This window comes from Leuciscus leuciscus, assembly GCF_965113295.1.
Source record: "Leuciscus leuciscus genome assembly, chromosome: 12".
Lineage (NCBI taxonomy): Eukaryota > Metazoa > Chordata > Actinopteri > Cypriniformes > Leuciscidae > Leuciscus > Leuciscus leuciscus.
The window spans coordinates 10,594,196-10,620,315 of NC_138736.1; the positions used below are offsets into that span (position 1 = coordinate 10,594,196).

The 26,120-nt window shown below is 40.6% G+C and overlaps 1 protein-coding gene across 1 annotated transcript in view; it reads right to left on the minus strand.

Annotated features, from left to right (window-relative positions):
- atxn1a (ataxin 1a) overlaps positions 1–26,120 on the minus strand; it is a 113,071-nt gene that overhangs the window by 54,927 nt on the left and 32,024 nt on the right. The gene's annotated exons all lie outside the window — the stretch shown is intronic.

Consider the following 26,120-nt stretch of genomic DNA (forward strand, 5'->3'; position numbering starts at 1 on the left):
TATACGAACATCTCTCAAGAATCCTGCTAAAAATGGCAAGTTATGGTTACAAGCTTTATTAAAACAACGTAGGAAATGTATTTTGATTTACAGTCATTTGATAGGTCTTCACTGCACACACTAATGTCCCAGTGGGATCACCAGTTAAACGGCTCTAAATGGGCAGTATGGAGATCCTTGCAGGGCGCGGGGGCCGACATAATTGGTTAGCATTGCCAGTGCCATCCTCCTATTTGTGGCAGATTAGGGCTATCCACAGTTTGACAAACAGCTTTCTACACAACGCACCAATCATGGCTTTTTATCCCATTTTGGGCATGAGGAAGAAGGGCACTAGAGAGGCAGCAAATTACATGTGTCATTATTAATGGACCAGCGCTTGTGATAATGCATCTACATTAAGGCCCACACATTCCACACACACAGCTTACTCTCTCCCCACAGCTGTCTGCACCTCTCAGCAGGGCTTTTAGTTCTCAATCAATCAAATCCACTACCTCTTACACAATCATGAAGACGTGTGCACACACAGATGCACGCGGCAACACGTATATAAGATGCTCAAATCAAGACACTCTAGAACAAGTCTGACATTCTCACAGTCATTAAACACACTAGCTTGCACACACAAATGCCATGACGATAAGTGTAGCAGAAGGTCCAAAATAACAATAAATTGCCAAACTCCCACGTTCTTTAATTGAAACCTGCTTGCTTCGCTCTGTTGCGCTGCACAAGTCTGGACGGGAAGTATTTGAAATCAAGAGAGCCAAGAACAAGAACTGAAACATAATTCCTGTGAAAAAAACTAAAAACATCCATGCCGCTGCTTTCAGAAGAATTTCCATAAAGTGAGCTTCCATATTGTGCTTTAATACACACCAGTGAGCTGTGGAAGAAAGGAATTGCCATCTCTGTAGCTCATGAGAACGATGAGGTCAGATTATACATCTACATTTTTAAATGTTTTTAATTTAAAGTAAAAAAAAATAAAAATTTGTTGCAAAAATCAGGAATTATTTATTTATAAATATCCTTCAGTTTTTGGGGAGTCACACCACATGACATTTTACAACCTGAACTAGCATTGCCTTTCAAAAAAAAGTCAAAGAGACATGTTGACCTTGACACACACACACACACACACACACACACACACACACACACACACACACACAATGATATAATTTCCTGTTTTATATATTTTTTTCTGTACATTGGTTGAACCACATATCCTTAATTTGGCAGACCATTTTTCTTCCATTTTCTTAAATATATATATATTTATTTATTTATTAAAAAAAATATTAGAAAAATATTAGCAGTTAAGCAAAAAAAATAAATATAGACAATTTAAAATTTAGGTTAAAATATAGAAATATTAATTAAAAAATATGCCAATAAAGCCTCTTATCAAAAGATTTTAATAAGACTTTTTTATTCATTACAATGTCAGGACTGTTACATTATCCTGACAATTTGGACTTTATAAACCCTAAAGATATCAAAATGATTTTAATATCAAAATTATGCATATAGAAGAGCAAAAACACTGTCAATGCTGGCACTTTATAATTATTCCCACATAATTCCCATGATGTGCTTTACCAGGGATTTTCCTGGCTCAAAACGAGGCGGAGGTGGTAAAATCCTGATCATGTATTTTAATAGTAAGATAATTACTATACCAACATATAGCATCGTATAGCCTACTGTATTTTCCACAGTATTTTTGTGGGTGGAGTTCGGTACCTCTGGGGGGGTCCGGGGGCGGCCGCCTTGTAATTCTCTATGCAGGAAGAACCCTGGCTTTACTACACACCAGTGTACAGAAAACGGAAGTGCCCTCTCCATACTTCATGAGAAGAGCAGAAAAGCATTACTACTAGGAAGTTGGTCTGTTTTGGTCAGTGCATAATGTTTGTGGCCACAGTTTATCTGTTTATACACTAGTCATATGATAGTGAATACAGTCCAGTTGAGTGGGAGTTTAAGTGCCACTTCACCACACCATCAGGCAGAGAGAGAGAGAGAGAGAGAGAGTGGTCTGGCTTTGATATTTGCTGCCCAGATGGGTCCCTTGTTTTCAACAAAGTGTTAAACAGAAACATACCAACTAAAACAAATGGAAACTCCCCCACACATCCATTAAAACACACTATAGGCACACTAACATGTCTCATCCATATATATCATGATATATTACATCATATATGCACTGATGGCGATTCATTGTTGTTGCAGCGATCACTCCCATCTTCTCATTAATGATAAGTGCCCTTGTCCTACGTGCAAGACGAGGAGGTTTCTTCAGCTCTCAGGCTCACTCTCACCTAATCAATGTGTTCTGCTTCTTTACGGCTCCTACAGTGTCTACCGCAAATCATCCTGATCCATTTATCTGTGTCTCAGTCTGTAAGAATATCGAGATCAGGATGTGGTCTTGAGGTGATCTACCATGCAGTGTGATCGATGAATCGATTAAGAGATGTGTCAGTGGGTATGCAGTCTCTATGTGTTTCACAGGAAAAGTGTAGTGTGGGTTGGGAATCAGGAATCGTACATGTTCAGAATTGGTTTTGGATATTAAAAAACACAGAGCCAAGTATTTTTGTGATACTTGGTTCGGTTAGCAGTTCCCTTTCAAGGGAACTCCCGTTGCGTCGAAAAGCTGACGCTATGGGAACGCTTTGCGTGATGACGTCTTGAAGCACATGTAAAATCAGTCCAATGGTGTGGCGGAACGTCAGAGGCGGGTGACGTCACGTACCAGGAAGCTATAAAAGCCGGCCCGAAACAGAAAACGAAAGCTTTCTGAGTCTTCAGTTGTGCTCTGTGTTGAATCTGTCCTTGTTATTTGGTGTTGTCTGTCTATATTATATATATATATTCAGTATGGCGAGCAAGCAGCAGTTTAGAGTGTGTGTCCATCCCTGCCCGCGTTATTTAACGGGAGGTGATACTCACACTCTTTGTGTTGTTTGTTTGGGTGAGGAGCATGCCCAGTCAGCACTCGAGGGTGGTGACTGTGTGCATTGCGACGCGCTTCCATTGCGCACGCTCCGATCCCGCTTGGCTCGGTTCAATCCCGATCGCGTTCCCCAGGGCTCGGGTCCCGCCGCGGCTGAGGCTCGGCGGCGATCTCAGACCTGGGGTTCGCAAATGGATCTGTCAGTGGATGTTGAGACGGGCTCCGCCTTATCTCAGCATCAATCTGACAGATCCAGTGCCTCTCATCAGGGTGTGGAAGCACGCATTGCGGTTTCTTCCCCCCCGATAGAGGCACCAATACTGCAACTGTCCAGCTCTGAGGAGTTGGATGTTGTGAGTATTGAAGCTGAGTCTGAGGATTCGCCACCTCAGTCTCATGCGTTTGAGGAACTGCTCGATGTTATTACTAGAGCAGTTGACAGACTATCTATTGAGTGGCCAGAGGATAGGCAGGACGTTCATTCGAAAAGTAAGCTCGACGAACGCTTCCTGCCATCTCGTACACAGCCTCAGCGAAGAAGCCTTCCGTTTTTCCCCGATCTCCACACCGAGGTGTCGAAATCGTGGGGAAAACCGGTTTCATACAGAGTGTATGCACCACAAACATCCCACTATTCTTCCATTCACAAATATAAAGAATATGGTTATGGGGAGATGCCGAAGGTGGAGGAGACGCTTGCGAGCTATCTCTCTCCAGCAACGGCATCTTCCCTGAAAGCTCCTTCACTTCCCTCTAAGCCAGTAAAATTCACATCATCTCTGGTTCATAAATCGTATGCAGCCGCTGGTCAAGCTGCAGCGTGTCTGCATACGATGTCTATTATGCAAGCCTATCAGGCAGAATTATTGGGGGATTTAGAGGAGGGCGGGGGAATTGGTCCTGACACAGTGGCTGAACTACGCAGAGCCACAGATCTGTCTCTCAGGGCCACCAAGGAGACCGCTAAATCAATCGGGCGGTCTATGGCAGCCCTGGTGGCCACTGAGAGGCATCTGTGGCTCAATTTGAGCGATATAAAAGAGAAAGAAAAGCACGTTCTCTTAGATGCTCCGGTTTCCACTGTTGGTTTATTTGGTGATGCAGTAAACAGTGCGGTAGCTAAATCTCAGGAAGCTGCTAAACAGGCAGCTGCATTACAAAAACTTCTCCCCCGCCGTTCTTTCATTGAGGCTGCTGAGCGGGAGCAGCCTCACTCCTCTAAAAAGAGCGCTGAACATCGTGCCACTCAAAAACAGAGTGTGTCCTCTCGTGCTCCCCCACAAAAATCTCGGGGACACGGAGGGCGCTCTCAAACCCAGCAGTCTTCGAGGGGTAAAACGGATCTGCGGACCGTTATTACCGCCAAGAAGGCTGCTGGGAAAAAGTCCTGATGTCTGAGGGCTCAGGACAAATGAGGGTAGTCCCCCCGAAGCAGAGCGGTTAACACCTCTTTTCACGGTGCCCGTCTCTCTTCGGTGCCCTCAGGGGACCGTTCTGCCAACCCTGCCACCTCTGGTGTTACAGGGCGCAGCGGTCTCCGGCGAGCACATATCTCAAGGTCCACCCGGAAACGTAGTGGCCTCGGGATGCCCGCCCCCTCTGAGGAGGGTGCTAGAGCAGTCTGTTTGGTCGTTCCCTGCCGGTGCGCCGTTACAGGGCGACGAACCGACTACTCAACAGCAGGAGAAAAATACGGTGCCGTCTCTCTTCGGTGCCCTCAGGGGACCGTTCTGCCAACCCTGCCGCCTCCGGTGTTACAGGGCGCAGCGGTCTCCGGCGAGCACATATCTCAAGGTCCACCCGGAAACGTAGTGGCCTCGGGATGCCCGCCCCCTCTGAGGAGGGTGCTGGAGCAGTCTGTTTGGTCGTTCCCTGCCGGTGCGCCGTTACAGGGCGACGAACCGACTACTCAACAGCAACAAAATCCAGAAACCAGTCTCGAGAGACTGGTACCTCTAGTAGAATCTTTGACAGCGTGGAAGCTACTGTCAAATGTTTCTCGTTGGGTCCTGCAGACCGTGGAAAAAGGGTATTAGATACAATTCTATTAACGCCCACCGTGGTTTATGGGGGTCCTGCCCACAGTGGTGGGCCCCGAGCAGGTTCTGGTTATGGAACAGGAAGTAAACACTCTGTTAGAGAAAGGGGCCATAGAATATGTACCCCCCTCCAACAGGGAAACCGGGTTTTACAACCGGTACTTCATAGTTCCAAAAAAGGACGGGGGATTGCGTCCCATTTTAGATCTTCGAGTTCTGTACGAGTACATGCAGCTCAAGTTCAAAATGTTAACCTTGAGACAAATCGTGCCACAGATCAGGTCCGAGGACTGGTTTGTCACGATAGACCTCAAGGACGCATATTTCCATCCGTCCGTGTCATTGGAAGTTCCTGAGGTTTGCTTTCGGGGGCAAAGCATACCAATATCGAGTTCTTCCATTCGGCCTGGCTTTATCACCCCGCACTTTCACCAAATGCGTGGATGCAGCTCTGGCGCCTCTGCGCCTCCGGGGTATTCGCATCACGAACTACATCGACGATTGGTTGATTTTAGCTCAGTCGCATTAGATGGCGGTTCAACATCGAGATGTTGTTCTCGCCCATATGAAAGAGTTGGGGTTACGGCTGAACGCCAAGAAGAGTGTGCTTTCTCCATTTTAGAGGACCACTTTTTTAGGCGTGGTTTGGGATTCAGTGTCGATGCAGGCGCGCCTGTCATCGCCACGCTTCGATTCCATCCTGGCAGCTGTGAGAAGTGTAAAGCTAGGCCAGCTACTCACTGTCAAACAGTTCCAGAGACTGTTGGGTCTCATGGCAGCAGCTTCCAACGGGATACCTTTTGGACTGCAGCACATGAGGCCCCTGCAGTGGTGGCTCAGGACCAGAGGGTTTTTCCCCGAGGGGCAACCCATTTCGCACAATCAAGGTCACGCGGTGATGCCTACGTGCCTTGGTTATGTGGAAGAAACCTTGGTTCCTGTCCCAGGGCCCAGTGCTGGGAGCTCCTTGTCGTCGCAAACTGCTAACGACGGATGCTTCCCTCACGGGTTGGGGAGCGATCCTGAGGGTCGCTCATCTCAAGGTCTGTGGGAAGACCATCATCGTTCCTGGCATTCTATAGCCTAGAGATGTTAGCTGTCTTCCGGGCTCTGAGGAGCTTTATCACAGGTCTCAGGGGACACCATGTGTAGTACATACGGACAACACGTCGGTAGTCGCCTATATCAAGGGGGTTTGCGCTGGCATGCCATATCCTCTTGTGGTCCCAGGGGAAGTTGCTGTCACTCAAGGCAGCCTACATCCCCGGGGTCCAGAATATAGGAGCAGACACTCTGTCGAGACAGGGGCCGAGGCCCGGGGAATGGTGGCTCCACCCCCGAGGTGGTGGAGCTCATATGGAAATTATAAGTGGATCTGTTTGCGTCTCGAGAGACGTCTCACTGTCCACTTTGGTTCTCCTTCACGCATCCAGCTCCTCTGGGACTGGATGCTATGGTACAGACGTGGCCGAGGCTACGTCTGTACGCCTTTCCCCCAGTTGCTCTGCTCCCGGGAGTTCTGGAAAGAGTTCGCAGGGACCGGGTCCATCTACTTCTTATAGCCCCGCGCTGGCCGGGCAGAGTATGGTTTCCCGATATTGTGTCCCTCCTCGACGGGCATCCTCTGGAGTTACCCGTCAGGAGGGACCTTCTGTCCCAGGCAGAGGGCTCGATATTTCACCCTCGGCCAGAACTGTGGAACCTGTGGGCTTGGCCTCTGAGGGGGCCCAGCTCATAGAGTCAGGTCTCTCAACCGAGGTTGTTGAGACCATTCTACAGTCCAGAGCTCCCTCCACGAGGAAACTTTATGCCCTGAAGTGGAGAGTATTCACTTCTTGGTGTAGTGACCGTCGGTTGGACCCAGTCCACTGCCCAATTGGTACAGTGCTGGAGTTCCTGCAGGAACGGTTCACTGCAGGTCTGACCCCGTCCACTTTAAAGGTCTATGTGGCGGCCATAGGTGCTTACCACAGTCCTTTGGGTGGAATGTCTGTGGGGAAAGACCCCTTGGTATCTCGTTTCCTTCGTGGCACTTGGAGGTCCTCCTCCCTTTCGAAATCGGACCAGGAGGCGAATAATTTGCTTTGCCCTGTTCGGGCGTTAGACGCGTATGTCCACAGAGCTGCCCTGTGGCGTAAAAGTGACTTTTGCTCCCCTAACAAGGGAGGTCCAGTGTCTAAGCAAAGGATGAGCAAGTGGGTGGTTGAGACTATCTCACTGGCTTATGAGGCGGCTGGACAGCCTTCTCCTTTGGCTGTCCGGTCGCTCTCTACTAGGAGTATGGCGGCCTCTAAGGCCCTTATATCAGGAGTATCGTTACAGGACGTCTGTGATGCGGCAGGCTGGTCCTCACCGCACACCTTCGTCAGGTTCTACTCTCTGGATTTAGACTCTACTCTAGGGTCTCATGTTTTGTCTTCTTAGTGCTGCTCACATGATTACACACAGGACAGACATTTGTAGCTATGGAGACGTTGGTATAGACGTTCCCATAGCGTCAGCTTTTCGACGCAACGGGAGTTCCCTTGAAAGGGAACGCCTCGGTTACGACTGTAACCTCGGTTCCCTGAAGAGGGAACGAGCGTTGCGTCGCCTTGCCATATCTCCTTCATGCCTGTCAGCGCGACTTCAGACTTTACGAAGCTTTCGTTTTCTGTTTCGGGCCGGCTTTTATAGCTTCCTGGTACGTGACGTCACCCGCCTCTGACGTTCCGCCACACCATTGGACTGATTTTACATGTGCTTCAAGACGTCATCACGCAAAGCGTTCCCATAGCGTCAGCTTTTCGACGCAACGCTCGTTCCCTCTTCAGGGAACCGAGGTTACAGTCGTAACCGAGGCGTTTTTGAACATGTATTAATCAACGCGGAAGAAATACCGTAACAAAATTCCTGCAGAGATACAAACGACATGAAGTTTGGGGTCTGGATTGAATGTGAGAAGAGAGAAATAATACATGAAAAAAATAAATAGACAAAACATTTTTCCATTGTGTAGTTCCTGCTTGAATGCATGTCACAATAAACATACAGGACAACCAGTGTATACCTTTTCACAAACGAGTGATTCTTTTGAGCTGGTTCTATTAAATGATTCAAAATGACTCACAAATGAGTCTTGAACTCTAAAACGGCTTACGCACTGAATTCACTCTATTTTAACAATTTTAGTAGTAAAATACACTCAATAGATGACATTGCTCTTCTGTGCGCCATCCAGCGCTTCACACTCCAGTCCAGGAGGTGGATATAAAAAAATATATCATAATATAGTATGGTATTATTGTAACGTGTAGTTTAGTATCATTGTTAATTTAATGTATGCACCAGTTCTGTTTCCCATTGATTACTCTCCCTTGTCCTCAGTTTGCATTTTGAGTTTACGTGGTTGTTGTCCAAGTTCCTGTTTTTCCTAAGTACTGATATTAATGACTGGTCTTGTGAATCCTTTATATTGCACAATATAATCCACAATATATAGAAATTGTCAAAATTGTACATATTTGTACTTATAACAAATGTGCAAATTGCAAATTTGACACATTTTAAGTTTTTACTTTTTCTATCACATATCACATTATTTAACAAGTTGTCTGATGCAAACCCTTCATTATGTACTGTGGTGTATCAGTGTTTGAACCAATCACTCTTTCCCATTATCCATAGATTCTGAGGGGTCATATGGCTCAGTTTCCTCTAGTTATTCATTACGGTACACACAACACAACACTAAGGCTGGTGTAATTATGGGTGCTTATATAGCAGCACTGCTTACACTGACAACCTCAGGGCAGATACAGAACAAGCCCTCAAGCTTTTCACTGTTGCCCTATCAAACTGTGGGAGATGATAAACCACAGATAAACCACAACCTTGACTAAAACCAGACCTAGACTCAAAAGTGCATGAGAAGAGCAGAAAGCGAGAACGAGAAATACATTTCCTATAGATTAAGCAAGATACATTTCCTCTATACGTTCAGACCGTAATGTGCAACCCGAGATCGAGAAATGACATATTTGTATGTGCTCCACATCTAATGGGTGTACGTGCAAGTTCCTTTCACATGACTCATATCAGGGCTTCAATGAACCTTCCAACAGGCACCGCTTTGACCTCAACACGAAAAGACAATGCTACAGAAGGCAAATTAAAATTGTTTACAAGCTGATAATTATCTTCCTATTTTTGGTATAAATAAATATAGAAAATTCTATAATATTTTGTCTAAAACTAAAATCAATTGTTTTAAATGGTCAAATTAAAAAAGGAATCACAACAATGTACAGTACAGTATGAAATAGGGGTGGAACGGTACATGTATTCGTATTGAACCGAGACGGTACGGGCGTCACGGTTCGGTGCATGAATACACACGCAGAATACACGGTATAAAAATAAATAAAACTCGCGTGCAAATTAATTAATGTAATGCGGAACTACAGTTAGATACGCGGGTTCTTTAGGGACACCTAATCTGTAGCTCCGCCTTAGCTCTGAAGCTCCGTGGCTATAACTTATGGGCTATAATCATAGACATAATATCTATGGCTATAATCATAGACAGGCTATAATGGACAGGCTGCGATGTCAAGTTTGCAATGCTGGAATATGTTGTGTGTGTGCCTGCGTGCGTGCGCGTGTGTGTGTGTGCGCGCGCGCGCGTGTGTGTGTGTTCAGAGAGGCGCGGGCGCGATCGAAAAGTGAAAACATAAAAACATACTCATTTTGTTCATTGGACATCATTCAAACTGCAAAGTGTTTACTTATATTTGTGTACACTCGTAATAAAACACAACATTGTGCTTTTGTCAAACTGTAAACTCTTGTCAAACTTTAACCTACAACTGTCACCCAACACAGTGAGTAAGTTACACATTCTACATTGATTAAAAGAAAATCAAATTTGTTTTTAATGGTAGTATATTATTTTATACAGAAATAAATTATTTATAATTCAGATGAGAATAAAGTTAGTGTTATTAAAATTTTAAGGAAAACAAATATATTGATCTGAAATATAGCAAATTAATTTTAAATTCATTCAGGTACAATTACCAAACATATCTCAAGGTCTTTTTGTCTTTTTATTAATTTAATTAATAAACTAATTATATAAAACTATTGGCAATGCACTACAAATAAACTGGTTCTATGCCTTTACTTTATTAACAAAACTTATTTAAAAAATACAAGGCTTAAAACATTTATTTTCCTTTGGTGGAACAGCCTACAGACATGCACAATAAAAAAAAATTGCCTTCTACATTTTTGTTTTGCTTTTCCCTCCATTGTACCGAACTCGTACCGAACCGTGATGTCTGAACCGAGGAATGAACCGAACCGTGACTTCTGTGTACTGTTCCACCCCTAGGCCATTCTTAAAAATATTCTTGTTTGCCGTAACCCGACCGACCCTGTCAATTTAGTACCGACCCAATTATTATTATTTTTTTCCCTTTTAGTCCGACCGACTTGCCGGTTGTAAACTTGCGTTAAGACCGACCGATTTTTTTTTAAACTCTTCAAACAACTAATACAAATACAATAAAATCATATTAGTTATTAAGTATTGTGAATATAAATTGCCTAGACCTAAATACAAACATAAGCTACGTTCTTTCTTTTAAATAAAAACCTGTGGCGCGTCATCTATGATTATGTTTACACCATTGGTTTACGCATGTCACACTACGGCCTGTAGGCTAAGTTCGCTTCGTTTCATTCACTGTCAATGGTTCGTGCTTGGTAATGATGGCTGCGGCTTTACTCTAAAGATTATTTCATTTTTATATGTTGTTGAATATGGTTTATTAAAAAATAAACATGTGAGAGCGTGTTATAGGCTATATGTCATGTTTTAGTCAGATATGACGACGCTACTGCAACACGCATCGCCGCAGATGAGAAGCTGAGCATCAACGTGCAAACTATCGCAAATCAAAGTGAAAGTAAGTCGCAGACGCTTCTTCACACACAATCATCTTCATTAAATGTAAAGAAACGAAATGATCTTACCAGGGCTGTTTCCGCTTTCTCTTATTGCGGGCTTTGATTCAGAAATTTTAGCTGATGATCAATAAAATAATGTAGGCTATCTCATAACTGTTGCTTTCGGTGACGTGCACTCCATTAAATCTGCATATAGCGGGAATTGAAGATCGGATTTATATCCGCAAAAAAACAAACACATTTAGCCTATGTAACCAGGTGTAAATGGAATCGTTTTGATAAATCAGATTGCAATCCGATCTGAGAAAACGCATGAAGTGGCCTGGTGTAAACAGCCCCTATACATCGGTGAAAAATGTTTTATTAAAAAATATATACTTTTTTTATATATTTTTTTTATAGAAAAAAATATATAGACCTACCTACTATTAATTACTAGTAATTTTTTTTGCTGTTACTGCAAACCAAAATATTTTTAAGGATGGTCCTAGTATGAAAATTGATGTACATTTGATATTTGCTAAATATTACATTTAACAGTGTTATAACGTATTAGTGTCTTTAAAGATTAATTTAAGATGACAGCAAAGGTAATCTAAATGTAAAAAGAGGAAATGAGTATGCACAATTAAACATCCAATATTGATCAATGCAAAACATTTTTAAAAAACCTCTAATATCGTCCGATTACTGATGTTGTATAATACTCTGTATATATCATTCATTGCAACTTTTTGCCTCACCTTTATTTACTTTACTCACCAAAACCAAGTGTTGACATGAAGGTGCCTAAAATCATCTATTAATGAACCTAAAAGCTCCATTTCCCATTATAGCAAGTCTTCACTTCGAGTCAGGGATCACCAGGTGTTGCATCACACTTTCATAGCCCTGATTAGAAGTGTGGAGGGGGCTATTAAAAACATGCTACTCCTTCATTTTCATCACCTCTCATGGCATAAGATATGCTCTGAATCGAGATGGAGCTGTAAAAAGGCGTGCAGAAATGCACAAAGACTAAAAAAGTAACATAAAAATGGCAAGAACCCTGTCAAAGAGATTTCACAATCACTCCCTCCCTACAGGCTTTCCCATTTCCCACCTCTTCTCAGCCTCATCGCATGCTTTTCAGCGAACCCTCGAGCCTATACGGAAAATAACACAGCAGCCTCCATCGAAGCTGTGAACTTGAAACTGTGAGCTTGTATTTTTAGGTCTAAAGTAACAGCTCTTCAAACACAGATCTCACGCCGACGCAGAAGGAAAGATTATAACTGTACAGACAACGGATACAGCATGTGACATTCATAGTCGAATCAATAACGTAATGCACTAAACAGACTCTGTAACAACATCATTCTACTCCATCAAAATTCTCCAATGAGCTGACCAAATGAGGACATCCATCATTTTCCAGCACTCCTCGTCCAGGCCTGTTTCTTGTCACTTGAGTACGGATCGGCTCCTCCTGGACCTTGATACTGTATATACTCTTAAAAATAAAGTTTTTTTATTAGCATTGATGGTTCCACTAAGAACCTTTAACATTGCACAAAAGGTTCTTTATAGTGGAAAAAGGTTCTTTAGATTTAAAAAAATGCTCTTGACACTAAGAAGAAAATGGTTCTTTCATGTTTCTTTTATGGCATCGCTATGAAAACCTCATTTTGGAACCTTTATTTTTAAGAGTACACACACTGAGTGCATATCACATGCTCACACGTACAGTCAAACAGGAAATGAATCAATCGGCTGTCCCAGACTCTTTGGTCATTCAACATGTGTTTAATGATTAGCATATGGACCAGGACCATGAGAACAGAGCCCAGGCCACATATTTTAAACAGCACTGGGGGTCTTTTATTACTGACTCAATGCCTAGACCACATCCTCATGATAGAAGCAGTGACCTATCAGAGCGTCCAGTGTGAATTCCCCGCATCAGCCTGTCTGTGAAATTAGGCTGTGCAATCTTTCATACTGCTGCAGTTTGTTTCCTCACCGGTCATATCAAGACTACTTTGATTCAAAACGAAACCTATACAGTATGATAAAGTCAGTCAAAGTGCAACAAAATTTTCAACCTATAATATTTCCATGATATGTCGAAGTGAAAAAATATATAGCTTGTGCATCCTACATCAGCAGTTCTCAACCTTTTTGAGGCCAACACCCACAATGTCCAACACACAGTTCAGAGATCCAATATGCAGGTAAAAATATTTCTTCTGGTACTTCAGATGTAATGATGATAAAGCTGCTGCATGCTAAAAGCACTGTTTTGAAACAGAAACTTGGGAGTCTTTCATGATCTGTGTCATTAGCTGTCATGGACATTCATTAAACTATCACACCTGTTCGTTATTTAGTCACCATCACTGTTTTTTTTTTTTTGCATCTTTATCATCATCATCCTCTGACCTAAACCGTGACAGAGTGTCTATTTATAAAATATAAAAATTAAATTAAATAATAAATTAAATTAAATATATATAATATAATAATTAATTGCAATTCATTTTGTGATTATTTTTTAAGTTACAAGAATTGTATGTTCTTCATTAAAATCTGGAAAAAAAAAACAATACATATTATTATTATTATTATTATTATATAAATAAATTATATAAAAATAATTATGATTAAGATTAAGATATATTCCTAGTGAAATTACTTTAATATAACTTATATTAAATAATACTGTAATAATATAATAATAATAATAGTAATATAACAAAAATAAAAATAAAATTGGAAGTTGTCCAAAGTTGAGAACCACTGGCCTAGATGAGATCAGCTGACAAGCAAAGTTGTTTCTGATTGGTCAGTACACAGTTTGTGTTGAGTGTGTTGGTTGGTCATCAAACATGTTTTGAACACTTGGACTAACATGCACCAGTGAATTGTATGAAACAGAAAGACCAGAGGACCAGAAACGTCCACTAAAATAAATAGGGTAAAATGACTTTAAATTCACGATGACTTTAAACTTTTGAAAATAGCAACAGCATGACTTGAAATAGGCAGCTATTAAAAAATATAGCAACGTTTTCTCATGCGCATGCCTTGTTCTGTACATCATATCAAATATCTTAAAGCTGGCCACTACTATAAATTGCCTTTATGACATTATAGCATCACTGGGCACAGCGACATGTCATTTGACCCGAGTGTAGTGTCCTGATAGTCACAGCCCTAATTAAAGGATCTCGGAAATGGGCGATGCTCAAAAAAAAAAAAAAAGAAGCACATTGATAGATTAAAAAAACAAATGAGAGAAAAGTGATGTAGGGGTGAGAGACATTTGATGGATTGGCCATCAGTTGTTTGGTTGCTATCCTAACCCTATCCATCTTGCACCCTCTATTAGTGTACGGGTTCCTACAACACTCACGTCAGTCGTGCCGCTACCAGGGCATCAATTCAATTACAACACACAGCACTGGCACTGCAATCTGCCCTGTGACCATGGAGACGAGAAGAGCGTAAAATAACAACACTCTCATAAGTCTCACTGTTCAAATGGTAGTGCCACTGCCACTCAACTCAGTTCTTAAATAGAAGCTCCATTTCTTATCCTTTCAGGTCTACTAAACCCCCCATTGGTCCTTCTGAAGGGTTAAAATGGACTTGAACTGAGAGGTTACATCAGCAAGCTTTGATTCCGATGGTGTGAGGTGAGAATCTTTCATGCTGGCATGCCGAAAGATGGCCTGGTCCATTTTTAAATGTAAAACCGATGTAGGCAGCGGCTGGCTCATTTGTCACCTGCCTTATCAGTGACAGCAGCCTACCCCGTGTGCTAGCCAAAGCTGTCAGGAGAGAAACCTGAGGAAAAGCCACCCAAAGCAACCGGAGGATATAGGATGAATACCGACTTCGCCCCCTCTTCACACCCTTGTATTGGTCCGAGGCTCCAATCAGTGCCTATCACTGTCGGGTGAAGAAATGTGTGTTTTGAGGAAACCTCCAAACAAGCCTGACAATAAGACAATAAGGAGAAATGCATAGATGGACGCAAGGATGGATACGGTAGAAGACTTGGTGGGCGTCTATTTTCTATGGTGTTTATGAATTTATGGACACATTTAAATAATAAAATCTTACACTGTCGCTTAACAACCAGATAACCAGCTGTTACCTTATTTTGCAACTGGCCTAACAATTTAATAAATGTTGAAACAGTTCAATATGTTTAATATTTTTGTGTTACTGACCCCAAACCTTTGCATGGTACAGTATTACATATATATTTATATGTACAATTATTCATGTGTTCAAAATTATACATATATTATAAATATACTACATAAAGTTAAAATAATTAATTGCTGTTGGCACTGTTTTATAAAAGCAATAAGTCACATAAATTAAAAGAGTGATTTTTTCATAGATTTGATCATAGAACATCAAACACGTTCTGATTGGCTGAGATTATGTCGCTTAGCATTTTTGCTGCAAACTTGTCATACTCTGAAATCCCTTTTTTTAAAGAAAAAGACATTCTGAAATCCTTTTCTTGCTGCGATTTCCTTTTGCTTGTCTTATTTCTTTCCCACTCAAAACCCTTTTGTCACCGTCACGTCACAATCACGGTATGTAGTTCAAACATTCAAAGCAAATACGTACAGTGAAGAGGATAAATGCCTTTACTTGCTGATCACATAAAGCTCTGCTAGACTGAAAAGACGTTCCTGCACACAATGCGATGTATTGTATGCAAGCGTGCAGGTTCAAGTGCGAACGCACACACAGACACGCCGTCACACCTACAAACCCTATGCTCTCACTCACTAAACAAGTTTTCACTCACTCAGAGTTGTGAGTGAAGTAAAACACCTAAGAGAGTGTGAAAGTGAGAGAAAGAGAGAGAGAATGACAACCACACCTCACTCATCATATTCATCTAGACGGAGAGAACAGGTTGTCCCTTGGAACGACTAGAGGAGCATTTCCACCACCCGTATTAGTATTAAAGTAGTATCTTTGCAAAACCATTCCAGCCCGGGTCTCTATATGTGGGTGAGTTATGAGAGAAGGCCCAGGCAAGGACAAGGGAACTGGCCAGGCATTTTAATTATTCAGAGTCAGCGCTCATTTACAGAAGAATGGCTGCTTCGACTAAGCTCCGAGCCTGACATATGACTCACATAAAGGATTTAGCAAAGACCGACTGGAAGTACATCCATGCTAATTGAAATGTATTTCTATTAGCAGAATGATATAGTGTCTGTGATATGCACTAGAACCTTCATTTAGGGCAGGGCGGTGTTTACACTACATAGTTGAACGATGAGCGCTTGCAGTAGCATAGTGAACATGCCTAATGTGCAAATCACAAGAAACACTTTTATGGTGCTATGAGGTCACTGTTTATGTGATTTTAGTATAAAGTCTATGACAAAGTTTATAAAGTAATACTAGCACACTGCTTTATACATACTGTGCAGTATATGGCAGAATACACATCTTTTAGCAGCCTGATCAAATAATGATATTGAAATCAACATGGATATTTCTTCTGGTTATTCATCACATTTCACATGGAAGAGCAAGTACAAGTGCAATTTTTTTTTTTTTTAAATAAAAAATACACTAAAATATTTGTTGATGTATCACATAAAATAGTGTTCATGTTACAGAACACACAAAATGTTTTGTGTCACTTGTGTTGATTGGTCAGTAGTGTCAAGTAGTGTCTGTGTTCTGGTTGCTGATTGGTCAGTATAGTTTGTAGCAAGTGTATTGACTGCTCAGTAATTTGGTCATAGTGTGTTGACTTGTGTTGGGTTTGCATTCATTCATAGTCAATGCCTATAATGAGTAGTGAGCGCTGTGTGTTTTTACTGGAAGGAGACTCTGAGTCACTGTCTTTGCTCTGATGTGACATTACTTCTCTGATCACGTTCTGGTTTTGTCTATAGTATTAACTCACACACATACACATACTCACACACGCACGCACACACACACACACACGCATATCTCTCTGGATCCCACTGCTAACATGCTCTAAAAATATCTGCATCAGAAGCTCTCCTTGCTGTGTGTGTGTGTGTGTGTGTGTGTGTGTGTGTGTGTGTGTGTGTGTGTGTGTGTGTGTGTGTGTGTGTGTGTGTGTGTGTGTGTGTGTGTGTGTGTGTGTGTGTGTGTGTGTGTGTGCGTGTGCGTGTGTGCGTGCATGTGTGTGTGTGTTGGGATGAATCATTCAACCAGAGACAGCTACTCAACTGGTCCCTGGCTCTCTGTCTCTGTGAATGTGAAAGAAATAGAGAGAAACAAGGGAACAGAGAAAGAGAATTAAAGAGGGCATGATTTTCCAAGAATGGACTACTGAATACATGCTCTAACAATTCCAACCAAAGGCTTCCATCCAAGGAGGCAGTGACTGCTCAAAATATGACTAAGAAAAATACTGAAAGTATAGAAAATAGAGCAAAACAAATATTACAAGATAAAAGTGTATGTTATCCAAGGATTTGTTGACTAATGGTCTCAAAAGAAAGTGACTATGAATAATAGCCTAATAATTGTTAGCAGAAACAAATTGTTCTTCTATTGTTTTTTCACTTTGAAGTGACTTAAGTTTGTCAGTGTAAACAGAAAATAAATTCTTGTTAATATAATAAGGTAAATGGGGTTTCATATGGCTGGGGATTTCAAACATTTTGATACAAAGGACCCTCGAATGAGATTAATATTTTCAATATTCTACATTTTATAAAGACCCTTTTATACTGGATGAGAAGAATTCTAAGTATGGTATTATCAAGACAATTGTGTGCTACATTACCGTATATATAAGGCTTTTTGTTCTTCATTTTACAAAATTCAAAGAAGAGATTAAAACATTATCTGACAAATATTTACTTTGTACTTAATACAGTGATTTCTCACTTTTCTACCCAATATTTATTATATTAGATTTACTTCTATAGCACAAATACTGTTCTGGTATATTAATTTTAATAGAGAATAGTACCTTACTAAACCAAGGTTACAACAAGGAAGACAAGGAGGTTACCAATTAAAATATAGATTACTTGGTTAAAAAATAGATATTTTTTTCCTACAAAAATGTGTTTCAGTTGTAATTTCTTATTGTTCAAAACTAATGCTGTCAATAGAATTAAATGATTGTGAATGCTGTCATGATTTCTGATAAGTCTTTAAAGGGGTCATATAATGCATTTAATGTTTTCCTTTTCCTTTAGTGTTTAATCTGTTAGTGCATTAATATGATCTGCAAAGTAACAGAGCTCATAGTCTCCCACAAAGGGATTTATTCTATCTAACAGGGAACCCTGATCCAGACCTGCCTAAAACACCTTAATCCAAATCCAAATTACCTCCTCAAACCTCCACATCACAATGTGAAAAATTGGCATAATGATATTATGCCGACTCGTGCTCGAACTGATACGGTAAAAACCGACAACATTATTATTAACTGTGTGTTTACAAATGCTTTGAAGCCTTGAAAGCTAAAGCTCAAGATTATTAGCCTGGAAATCCAGACCTAAATCTAAAAGATTAATGGTCTGGCGTCGACTAATGAAAATCGGCCAGCTCGAGGGGCGGCACCAAACGTGCATTTAAAAATCTCACTGCACGCAACTGGATAACACTACGACCAATCACAACAATAAACCCCAGCTACCAGCAGAGCTTACTGGTAGATTATACTCTTACCGTATCCGGTCGGCAAAACAGCAAAAACGTCCTTCTTGCAAAGGAACGAATTGAGCGGCGTCTTCTGTTCCTGTTTTAGATAAAAAGCAAAGTCTAACTCGTTCATTGAAGCGGCCAAAGCTGTTTCAAACAACTGGTATTCATCCATAGGCATCTTGCAATGTTTACTAATGATTGGTGCAGCTCAGATCGAGGGGCATATTTAATGAGCATCATTACTCGACACCAGAGTAACTCGCTGAGCAAATTCAACTTGTGCTCTCGCGAGTTACTCTGGATTACCAGGGTACAAGATTATAGTAAGGGGCGTTACATTTCCAACACACGCTTGAGGTGTTTGGCCAATCACAATGCACTGGGTCAGCTAGCCAATCAGAGCACTCTGAGCTGGAAGGAGGAGCTTTCAGACTGGGAATAGAGGAGCTACAATAATGCACAGTAAGTGAAAAATTATGTTTTTTTGAACATTAAATCATGTTAACCTATTCTTTTACACCCAATAATCAAAATTAGTTTTTTTTTTTTTTTTTTTTACTTGTTTTTTTTTTTTACATTATTTTTCCCCACAGAACTCTGTTTGAAAAAACCTGCCGTGCATGAGTTTAATAAACATCAAATGTAAATGTAAATATCATTTGCTAACATGAATTTATCCTCAGAGGGGATATGAATTCATGAATTTATTTCAAAAGTCACGGATCACTACATGCAAATGAGCGTTTCTGAGTGTCGCTGCATGTTTTGTACGTGTTGATTAAACACTGCTGTGCAATGTTTGCATTTTCACGAGGGTGTGACAGATACGAGCATGCTAAGGTTTGCATTCCAAGAATTGCACTTCCTGTCAGTCAAATGTTTCACTCAGGATAACAATAAAGAGAGCGCAGGAAAGAGAAGTGAGGAGAACGTGAGTGAGAGCAAAAGGGCAAGAGCTAAACAAAGTAGCGATTGCCAGAAAAATAGAGACATTAATCTGTCCTCTCCCTCCGAGGATCCATCAAATCCGGCAGGACCCGTCAATCACGGAGACCTCAAGCATCTTGCAACACATTATGGAAGCTGCCCGTCCTGTGAAAAAACATTCACGCTCACACACACTGCCTACGATAAACTCATCACCTCCCTTGCCTTGCACCTTATCTGCCACATGTCTTTCTCTCGCAGCTTCAGAGCGCAGAAGGACCTGGCGTGTCCCTGCCGAAGGCTTCCCTTTAATTCTTCCTCAAAATCTCACATGAAGAATGACTCATCTCTCCCCGTCTCAGTGAAAGACTTGATCTGTTCTCTTCTTTATGGCTTCTTAGTGGCCAGTGGCCCTGAACCAGACAAAACAACCTGCAGGAATGTATAAGAACAACTATGATTTATTTATATGAATATCTTATTGTCCACTAGTATCCCATTTATCTCAATAGTAGCGCAGGGCCACCGAAAGTGCAACATTTCTCGAACAAATATGATGAAATTTTAAAGAATGCACTGGTTGTACACAGTACTGGGAATGAACAATACAGATGCAAAAGCTCTAATAAGCATAAATGTGTTATATCCATTTTCTGAAGACATTTGTGGCTGGATCAGATTGAAATTTAAGCAGAAATATAAGTTGTCATTGGCAAATTTTCATCTCCAGTGAGTCTTTAATTGCTGAAACTTCAGACAGTGAGTTTGGTTTTGTGAACTGGATCAACTGGACTCCTCAAAAAGATCTGACTGATCTTAAAGAATGATTCATTTTTTTACTTCTCATCAACAGGCCAGGGAAAACTTCAAGTGGACTTAAATTTCAGTCTGTTTGACAGATAAAGCATCATAAAGCTACTTTTTGAAATATTGAAGCTCCAGTCCTCATTCATCGTGATTGCATGGAAAAGAGTGACCAGGAAGCTCTTCAAAACTTCACCTTTTGTGTTCTACAGATGAAAGTTATAGGAGCCAAAACAGAGCCAATCAAAACATATTGGTCCAACGTCTTGCTTGACATTCCAGTGTGGGTGGGGCTACCCAGCGAATACAACTGTCATTGTGAGGCCATCAAAACGTCACGACGCGTGGAAAGAATCTATGCAAACTGAAATAGCCACAAAAAGGTTTGGTTGTAGTTAAAGAGGATATGTAAAAAGAGTAGACAAGGATACACAGTCGTCACTGATATCATAATGTAACGGCATAAAATAATAATGCTAATATGTGGATTTGCAAGGTGGGGAAGATAAGGATGTTTCAATTGTTTTGTTTCATTATCTGGCTGAATAAAGTGTGAGAAAGAAGCACCCGTTTGATAATAACTTCATGAAAAACAGCAGTTCCTTTGAACTCATTGTTCGTGAGACATCCGTCCTGCGGCTGACCTTTCCTCTTAGTCTTTATCAGGGAGGCCATGAGGGAAATGACAGCGCTTCAGTACGTCCAGCGCGTTTCATAGCAGTGATGATTTTTTCATTTTCTTCATGTCTTTTTCATGTGACATTGACCTCCTATGACCAGCAATTCTGTTCATTCACAATATAATTTCATATAACGCCTACAAAGATTATTTTACCATTGTAAACATATTGTTATTCCTTTTTGAGATTGAAATCGCTGTTGAATGTAAACAGATTATGAAACTATTCTTCCCCAGTCGCCCTTCAATCGATGCAATTTCTCTGCAGAGGAGAAATTATCTCCCAATAAGCCGCAGATATTAAAGATCATTATGCGACGCTTTCTGTACACAGTAACTCTATAGATACTAAAGTGGCTGCATTGTTGTGCAGTTTGTGCCGAGGGCTGTGGAGAGGACAGACGCGGAGCTTGTCTTATCGGCACAAAGACTCACTTCAGGATGGACTAACTGGAAACGGGCCAATCGATGGAGTTCTGCCTTGAGCTTGTGGACAATAACACAGCTGAAAAATAACTCCAGCCCTCCCTTTTCTCAGTCTTTTCCAAAATATCGCTGCTGTAAACAATGGTGATGTAATGAGTTATTTTGTCACTCATTCCAAGTGGAAATTGTAAACATTCATCTATGAGAACAGAGATATGACTTTCATAATATGAGATGTAAAAATAGCGTGATAAGTCATCTCTTGGTAACAGCATTATGGTCACCGTGTTCAGATACAGTAAACAGGGGGCGCTCAATGCTGTAATAAAGACATGAACAGTCCCTTTGCGGCGGAAGAACCTTTCTGGTTGGTACACTACAAGCTTTTGGTAATTACCAGAGTGCCAGAGAGCATATTAATAAATTCATGAGCTCTGACTCAGGTAATTAACTCATTGTTTAGTAATTAGAGATCAGGAGAGAGAGAAAGAGAATGAAAAACAGAGAATGAGGAGAACATTTGTTGGAGATAAAAAAAAAATCAGGATATATAAATAAGGATGAGAGGATGAGAACAACAACAAAAGGAATAAGGGATGTCAAAAGTGCCAAAGTCAATACTAACATACTGCAAAAAACAACAACGTAAAAGTAAAATATAGAAAACTTTATTTTAATTATACATACACTATAAAAATAAATAATTATTATTTCTATTTCAAATAAATGCTGTTCTTTTAAACTTTCTATTCATCAAAGAATCTTCATGGTTTACTCAAAATCAGCATATTATGATTTCTGAAGGATCATGTGACACTGAAGACTTGAGTAGAGACTGCTGAAAATTCAGCTTTTCCATTATAGGAATAAATTACATTTGACATAATATTAAAATATTAAACTTTGTAATAATGTCCCAATATTACAGTTTTTTTACTCAAATAAATGTATCCTGTTTTCAAAATAATTGAAAAATAATTTCATTTCATTTGTTAATATTAGTATATAAGATGCTTTTATTGCGAAATAACCCAAAAGGACCTTGACTGTACATTATCCAGTTTTAAACAATGGTATAAACCAAATAAATGGGAATGAAATATTGATTTGAGTTTAAATTATTTTATTATGTGAGAAATAAGTTAATGTGGAGTGAAACAAGAGACACAACATACACAGTTACGTAGCAAATCAATTTAGTGGTCGTTATTCAAGTACATTTAACCACAAAAGGCCAATTTTACACACTCTACTTACTTGGGGCAAAAATTATCTCCACACACATTTCTCGCTCACATATTCTGGTACTCAGTGGAACTAAAATAGACAGTTACATGTTCAAATTTTATTTTCGACTTGGTACCGAAGTACCAGTACTTTTGACATCCCTACTGGAGACTGATAAAAAAAGGTTAAGAGACGTGAAGGACACCGAATGAAGGGGAAAGAGAGAATGAGTGGATTTACATTTCGACCAATGAGGGGGGACAGGAGTAGAAAATGAGGGAGTGTGAAATGACACCAGAGGCAGAGTGAGATTCCTGTCAGAACTCAAAGCTGAACAGACACTCCTGACGGGTTTATCCACGCACCGCTGGGCCTGACTACAGCTCAACCAGCATCAGATCCCGTCCCCACAGACACGCTACACGCAAACACACAGCCAATCCCACAGAAACGTCATCTTGACTTGCACCACATATCACATTCAGTCTATATGTGCACTAACACGCTATGACAGACTGGAAGCTTCTTCCTTTCCAAACAGAAGCTCGTAGTCAGGATGGGAAGTGAAATTAGTTCCACAACAGAAGCTAAATTATTTCCACTGTCTTATGGCGCTGAGAGGGAAGCCAGCTTTTGGAGGATGAAGATCAAACCTTTGATGAGGAAAAGGTGGGCCTAAATGTTTAATAACGTGACTACCACATTTCTACACTCACTGTGGCAATTTAAGGTAGGGTAGGCATTTTTCGGAGAGGCTAGCAATAGCCAGAGCCATAGAGAGAGAGAGTTGCGACACTCCCATAGACCTCCGTTGTAAATAATGGCGGCGCTTTTAACCGCCTACTTCCGGGATTTGAAGATCGGAATAGTTCCAAACACTGTCATTTGGGCGTTGGACACCATTCACTTACATTGCTGCGCGTCGAGTTGTTCCAGAGTTAAGTTGCTGAAATATCGACCTCTTTTGAATTGTCAACTGTCTATATTGTATCAGAGGCCCTTTGCGATGCTTATACTGGTCTTCATTTGTACATGCACAGCGTAATTATTTATATTTTATGTTGGTTGTTTCAACCAATTTTCAAGCACTGCCTGCTAGCTAACGTTAGTTAGCTAGCGCGACTTCGTCAGCTAAGAGTTCGGTAATGAATCGCTACCACCTTTGTAGCAACTTTTATTTAATTTAATTTTTTGGGATATACTAACTTTTCATTATGTTATTATTGTCTTGAGTGAAGCGGCTTGTGAGAACAATGCTGGATCTTTAGGATTGTTATGGCCATCACCAGTCCTGTCTGTTTCATGGATCACCTGCCCCTGGTTTTTGTTTTTCTTGTTCACACACACAAGCACACATTTTTGTTGTCTGTCATTGTTTAATAAAAAATATTTTATTTGAAAACCTTCATTTGTATCAGCCATGCTTAAATTCGTTTTTAATCTGTTATAGTTTTGATAATGTGTATGGCCTTAATCTTAAAATAATATTCTTAGTCTTAACATGATCATGTTTCACGTTGTGGTCCTGGGGGTGGCCACTTTCATCAGAAGAAGTGAGCTAGCTTCTAAGCGAATTCTGAACGGACCGCCACGGCAGACCTCTTTGTGTGATCACGAAGGTAGGCTAATGGCTGAATCAAAATTTATAAGCAAAATCACAGGAATCAATAGCCTAATACAGCCCAGTTGTGCTAAAATAAATATCATGAGACGTCCATCATCAGATGAATGATATGGAAAAGTTAAGTAGAGCCGCTAAAGCCAGTGCTACTACCCATGCGAACATGAACACTAGCTTTTCCCTCCAAAAATATAGCCTAAAACTTATCTCCAAATGCAAAACTGATATTAACAAAATGCAATAATGCAATAACAGCTGAAAAAGTACTTGGGTGTGTGTTTTATTTTATATTTACCGTTCAATAATGCAATCGCTGCTGTCTGTCCCATAGAAGAACATGACAGCCAGCGTACGTTTTGGAACTATTGGGGCTTACATGAACCACGTGACAGCCATAGCGGCGACATCAAAGAGTGTCGCAACTCTCTCTCTCTATGGCTCTGGCAATAGCGAGCCAACTTATATCTCCAAAGCCACGCCTCCTCAAAACAACATGAACTAGCACAGCAGGGAGCAAACAAAAGCATTAAACTACCTCATGTCTCAAAGCACATAACGTTACAATAATAATGAACACAAACACTGAAAGAGCACTGACCTGTACCACCTGATTGCTGCAGATTCATTTTGTCATTGATAAGTGTTCGAGTCAAGAACCGCTTCCAAAAATGACGTGTATACATATAAATACATTTAGACCACTTAACTTAGTGATTGCTATCAGGATGTAAAGAGATTTTCAACTAGCATAACAAAAAATGTGTCTGGAACAAATCACCTACCTTGCCTCTAATTGAAATAAAACCTTGGCTTGGAGCGATTCATTGGAAAGAGTGCAATTGTTTTTGATTTTTAATTAAATAAATATATGCACAGCGTGTTAGTGAAGAACAGCTCTGTGATCATTTGTAAATGCTACTCCATCTCTGAAAGCATCTTCCTAAACTTGTAATATGAAGCATTTATAAACCTGTTGTCTAACAAAAGGCATTTAATAAAATTTTTAACAAAATAACAACTCACTTCATAACGTCAGTCGAGTGTTTGAAATAACTTCCTTTTGTGGGCTGAAAAAAGCTGTCTCCAAAATGTCTCCCAAAAAACGTCTCATCGTCCATTTTTTTGTCTCATTGTTGTTGTTTTTTGGGGTTTTTTTATTCAATGAAAGTCAATGAGGTCAAGTGTTGCTTTTGAAAATATCTCATTTTGTGTTCTGCAGAAGAAAGTCATAGGGGTTTGGAATGACATGAAGGGGAATAAATCTTTTTTTTTGGGGGGGGGGGGGGGGGGGATATCCCTCTAAGATGGAAATAAACATGAAGGCATAGACTGTTAAAATCAGTGAACAAAAAGACAACAAAACACTACGTGATCACAACAAAAGGAAACTGGAGGTAGAAACAAATGGCAAACAATTGAGAGGACTTTGAAAAAGAGGAAGTCAAGAGTTGAGTCAGCAAGTGAAAGAGAGATAACAAGTAAATGATCAATGTGTAGAGAAAGAAGAAGAGAAACATAAACACTTAATACATTTCCACGCAGCTGCGTGATGAGGCTGACCTCATGTCAACTGTCTTTACACACAAACACTACTGAAAAAAGGACTGAAAATATTCCAAAATTTTCCAGTAATCACATCTGACAGAAAATCCTACAGTACAGCCAGAAGAAAACACAAAAGTCTAGAGATGAACCTGTCGAACAGCCATAAATCGGAAACGGTTTTTAGTTTTATTTCGGCCAATCTCTATTGCGGACTTGCACACAGACTGCATTGCAAACATTCCCAAAAAAGTAATTGTGTGG